Source organism: Brachycentrus maculatus, unplaced genomic scaffold, assembly GCF_059751285.1.
Source record: "Brachycentrus maculatus isolate JH-2025_06_01 unplaced genomic scaffold, ASM5975128v1 h1tg000808l, whole genome shotgun sequence".
Lineage (NCBI taxonomy): Eukaryota > Metazoa > Arthropoda > Insecta > Trichoptera > Brachycentridae > Brachycentrus > Brachycentrus maculatus.
The window spans coordinates 277,261-283,260 of record NW_028281536.1 but is presented as its reverse complement, the minus strand read 5'-3'; the positions used below and the strand labels follow the sequence as shown (position 1 = coordinate 283,260).

Sequence of the window (6,000 nt, the reverse complement as noted above, 5' to 3'; positions counted from 1 at the left end):
TCCTTTTGCCAGATTATGGAATATGCTATTTTAGACATTTTGTGGAACAAACTTAATAAACAAAAAAATTGACAGATAAACCCCTTTGCCATTACACTACCGATATGAAAACAAGGTTGTTTTCTGTTATAAAGTTAACAAAATATGCATATTTTTTATAAAATTTTTGCGCGTTGCCACTCTCCGCCACTGCCGCCCACTACCATAAAATAAAGAATCGGGTCTATAGTTCACGCATCCGTATAATAATAGAAGTCCACTGGCATGGGACATTTTTTGGCATCGTCTCGACGCCCGCTCGGCCGCTAGTGCCGCACGCCGTCCCGACGCCGCGCACTTGTGGAATAAGCCCGATAGTGCCGCAGTTCCGAGCGCCACGTATTGTCACCTGTTCGCTCCGCGTATTTGTGAACCCATTAGAGCTTTGTGTTGTGCTTTGTACGAGTACAATGCGCCCGCTGGCTCGAAGTGCACAAGTGAACTTTCGGACTCAGTAAAGTGACAGTGCGGTAAATAAATACTTAATAAATAAGTAATATTAATAAAACGCTCTCCTTATCATTCATCGTTCACTTTGTACAAAATAAAATAAACAAAACATAATATTATTTAAACTTGTTATTTCTCAAGCTGCCGTTTTTTAAAAACTTCATAAAAATATACGGTTCAAATATCCCAACAATATCAAATAATTATAAAACTGTAATTTTACGTTAAATTAAATGTATGTTTTCTGTTTGGTATTTCTGGTATATTATTTTAATTATTCAAACCAGTTATTTTTCAAGTTCAAAAATTTAAAAAATATTAAATTTCAATATTTCAACAGTAATAAAAACTCGTAATTTTACGTTAAAATAAAAGAAGTATTTTTACTATTTTTAAGATAGTCAGTTAAATTGTTTAACTGTTTTGTTTATTCGAAGATATAAAGTATATACTTATACATTTTTAATTGCAGCGTTAAAATACATAAAATTTATCAAAATAAAAGTTCGTTTGCTTTTTAAAAGTTTTAATCAAGTAATAATTTATTACTGTTTGCATGTTTTTATTTTATTAATAATACATATGATTAAATAATATAAAAACACAATGCCATACAAATTTTAAGTCGACATATTATGAAATAAATATGAAATAAGTTTCACATTAAATATAATTTACGATGAAAGATTAAAAAAATCGTACTGGTTCGATTTCAGCTTTTTATTTTTTCGAAAATGATTTACATTTGCTTTGCTTTGATTTGAATTGAATGATGTTTTTCCAAAAAAAAAAACTATTTTTTATGTGTACCTATAGATCGACTTTCTCCTATCAAACGTTGAAATTCCAGTATCGTATTCTTGCACCGAAACATAAAACAAATATCTAATATGAGGCATCAAATCCGAATAATCGCAAGTGATATAAAATAATGTGAACATATTTATGTACCTGCATATCGTGTACGTTATACTATATTGTTTATAGTCTAGTATGTAAAAGTGATGGTTTGGATATATGTTTATATTGCTAAATTGCAGTATCATGAATTTTGTTATAAATTTTAGCGTAAGTATAGCAGCTGAACGTAATGATGTTTCTGCTAAGAAACCATGTTTTATTTGTATCGAAATAGACATTCTTTTGACGTAAGTAATTTAAACAAACCACCTACATCGTAAAATTAGTTTTTCTTAAATAAATATCTTATTATCTAATTAAAACGTTATCGCGGTTACCAAAATAATTTATTGCATAAAAAAACTGAAATAAGTTTATTTCTGTACTTTTTTTTTCACATTCATCTCGATATAAAACAAAAATTTTAAATAATTTTAAATATTATTTAAAATATTGTTAATCCCGAATCACTTATAATTATAACCATTGCTGTATTCGCCGATGGAAAGTAGACATATTTACTAAATTGCATTGTTTAAAATACATAAAATTTAACAGGTAAAAATGTCGGCCACTATCTATGGGTACAATAAAAAATCTGGTATCTAATTTAATAAAGATTGTTTCCGCAGTTAGTTGTAAAATGCAATCGAGGTAATCGATTAAATTTTATAAGATGTTATAAATTTTTCGACTAAGGTAACAAACTGATCAGGTTATTCGGTTAACGTAATTCGGATATACCGTATTCCAGTACCGGAGCAGAACATTACTTTTATTTAATGTATAATCATTTCCAGTTGTTAAATTTCCTCTTCGAGATATAACTATCCTAGTTATGTCTAAAATTCAAAGAAGACTGCGAAGAGATAGCTGTCATTCCAATCCATATAAAAGGATGGAATACAAAATAATATAATAAAAGAACCATTTGCTTTTATTATGATACTTTTATTATAGATAATCGAATAAATTACCATAATGTTTTGAATATGCTTAGGGCACAAAATGTCTGATAGATAAAGAAAATTTAATGGTCGAAGCATTCTGTTTTATTAATAACTGCAAAGTTTTCGATGATGTTTACATAATATAATGGAACAATCGACATCAATGAGCGTATCTGAGCACCTTATTGACCCCTATCCGAAACTTGTTCACGAAAGGTTATGCTGCTGTTATGTTGTACGAGGGATCACATAACAGGAGGGCAGAATAATGATAAGGTGAAAGAAGATTTCGAACCTTCGTTACGCTGAAATGAATTTCTGATCATAAAATTAGCGCTTTTAATAAAAATAGAAGAAGCATGTCGCAAACATGGTTTTCTTTTCAATGAAAATAAGAAGACCAAGGTAATAGCGATTGATAGGTTAAGAACACCCGCAATAACTCATATCCTAAATAAGCTAGAAATTGACGACGACAACATTTACCTGAAATTATTTAGAACTGATCACAGTAAGAAGTATAATGATCATAGCCAAAGATAACATGACTTGCCTTGTTATGTGTGAAGTGAAGTAAACGAAGATGAAAAAAATCAAACCTTTGCCTCTTTCTAATCTTAAAATCATGGTATGGAATCTTGGATCCTCCAAGCTATGGTAAGGCTGAACATTAATACGACGTGAACTTATGGATGAAGAAAAAAATTGTGTCCTTCCTGTAAGAGTTGAATGCCAAAGTTAAGCTCTCCAACAGGTGTTATCAGCGAATCTTTTAATACTTTGGACATGTCGTTCACAGAATCAACCATTCATGCCAATATATAAAAGCTCTTAATGGTTGGAAAAGTGGAAAAAAAAAGAAAAGAAGATGAACTCCAAGGCGCTTGAGCGACCAGATATAAGAGTTAACTGCTTCCTTCTCTAGCCACATGACACAGGACAGGAAAGGATGTTGCTAGAAGAGCTGATAATACTATACAAACGTATGTATGTCAAAGTAGAAGTTCTAATCCATACTTTCATATTAAACTTTTACTTGATTAATAAAACTTTATAATAATTTTGATTAAAACACGTATATCGATGTCGTTAACATGTAAAATACATCGAAACACGTGTTGTTATTGATTTTAGTGGATTTGAGTATTTACGAAGTACAAGTTAAATGTAAGATGCAAAGATGACATGCCGCAAGTGACAATTCAATAAATAATTGACAAATCAATAAATGAAATTAATATATACGTTTTATCTCTAATTAAGTCAAAAATATTTAGTATAATCAACACACAAAATTCATAATACATAACATTTCTTCATATCGATGTAAAAATCATGTGGTACAAAAATAAATTACAGTGATCGAATTATTAATAAAAATGTATTGAAAAATTATTATTAAGTGCTTGAATAAAGTGATTTTCTAATATATACTTTAAGAAGATACTGAAAAAATTGGTGAGTTTAAATACTATAATAAATGATACATTAACATTAGCAGAAATTAATTTTTCAATACTACACGAAAAATATTATTATTTAATGTAATATTTTAAAAATTTATATTTATTTTCTTATTTAAAACGGTTAAACTGCAATATTTATTTAAAAATAAAATCTTACATTTTTTCATATTTTATAAATTTTCTCTACTTTCAGTTATTTTTTTGAACAAATGAATAACATTTAAAGTAAAATTTATCTCGCAATATTGCATGAAAAAAATTTCAAACGAATCTGAAACATTTTTTTGAACAACAAAATTCAAGACTTCTTATCAACCCATCTGTCTTCTTGTCATTGTAGGTACCGATTAAAATAAAAATGCGTATTTTTTACTTTTATATTAATTTAATATTATCATTATTAATATTAAGCGCAGGAGTATAAACTTTACCTTCATGTAAGTAACGTTTAAGATAACACAGCGTCAATATAAAGAAGTGCTTACTGGGTTAATGAGGATAAGAACGAGAAAATAAACATAAATAATAAAGTAGTCTACAACGACGACATATACGAGTATAATTGAATAACCTATACAATAATAAAAAAAAAATGACCATGTTATTTGCTTGATTGTATAGTTGTGTATTTTATTCTCGTTTTTATATTTCAATTAAAATGTAACTCTTCCTGAAAATTTCAGCAGTTACACTATTTCACGGAGCTGAAACTATACAATGATTTAGCTGAAAATTCTCGCTGTATTGGCGGTAAATTCCAATGGAAAGTGTTTTATCGAATATTTTCAATAAATATACAAGTGCAGATACTCATATTTGGTTGCGTTGATTTATTGAAATAAGCTTGTTGTTAAAGTACCCGTAAATAACGCGTCGGTTGAAAGCTCCGGTAATTTGTTCTTGTAATTGCGAGCTACCATTTAAACAGGTAGACAGATTTGTAAATATTGACACGCGGAAATTAAAACACAGAAAAATGTGTTCATAAAAATTATGTTGCGTTTTCAGATGTGCCGGAAATATCTTCACTTGTATAAATAAATAAATCTGCGTTAGTAGTCCATAAAAATTCTTCTGACTATTTTAGAAATATAATTTATAACTTTCAATTATATCTTTGTAATACTTTGCTGTACTTATGCTTAAATAAATTATTTTTAAATGAAACAAATCAATTATGATTTTATTTACCTTATTTGGGTTTTTAAAGAACACTTCTAGTTTCGGGAAAGCAGTCCTACCATCGACAAGTGTTTTTTAAAATGTTTTGATTTTTAAAGCTGTAACACATTTAATGGGTCTGCGAGGGCCTACCAAGCCACTTGTGGCTTGTTGGTGAAAATATTTTTTTACGTATTAAAAATTATTTTAATGTTATTTATACATAAAATTAAACTTTTACAAGTAGTATAAATTTAAAACCAAATTTAGTAATATTTGTGAGCATACTTATAAAATAATATAATTTTTTTCAATGTAATTGCCGACACCTTTTTCTAAAATGACAATTTATCAATAAACAATATGTCGAGTTCGTTTAAATTAAGGAGTTACAAAATACTGGATTTAACATTCCAAGAATTATTATCGATGTTTCAACAGAAATTAAGCAATTTATGATAGCAAAAAAAACTACAAAAAGCATATTGCTACACGGTATTGTAATGAAAGTGAACTCACACATTTCTTGAGAGCAAGTGTTGTGAGATTATCTAGAAGTTCCTAAAATTTTAATAATGTGGTTGTCAATTATGGGTGAATGATGAATGTGTAAAGTGATCACTTAACTACCCTATGACAGGTCATTAACCCTGTAAATACTCAGATATTTCATTTTTCTTCAGCTATGGTGTTATAAATACCAACAAAAAATACTTAAATAAGATGAAAATATAGTAAGTTTTTTGACAAAGTTGTGTGTCTATGACCAATGAAACTAGTAAATTGCACCTTAAAAAAATATTATTTACCATTGCTTAAGAATTACTTAAAAAATATGAAAATATTTTAAGTTGTTTTTTACAAAATTCTGTGTCTATGAGGAATGAAACTAGTCAGTTGCACCTTTTTTTAACTATTACCAAAGAATAACAGAAATAAGATGGAAATATTTTAACTTTTGTTTAAAAAGTTCTGCACCTATGAGGAATTAAACTAGTCGTTCCTTTATAAATATATTTTTTTACTTTTACTAA

At 28.3% G+C, this 6,000-nt stretch overlaps 1 protein-coding gene across 6 annotated transcripts in view; it reads left to right on the top strand.

Annotated features, from left to right (window-relative positions):
- Window positions 1–333: 333 nt before the first annotated feature.
- LOC148300169 (uncharacterized) overlaps window positions 334–6,000 on the top strand; it is a 28,718-nt gene continuing 23,051 nt past the window's right edge. Inside the window, exons 1-2 of one of the 6 annotated variants that reach the window (XM_088275155.1) lie at window positions 347–509; window positions 3,699–3,797. The gene's annotated coding sequence lies outside the window, so the exon portion shown is untranslated. Of the gene's footprint in view, window positions 510–3,602; window positions 3,798–6,000 lie in introns of those variants that run through there. The other 5 variants (XM_088275157.1, XM_088275158.1, XM_088275153.1 and 2 more) reach the window with 5 other exon arrangements.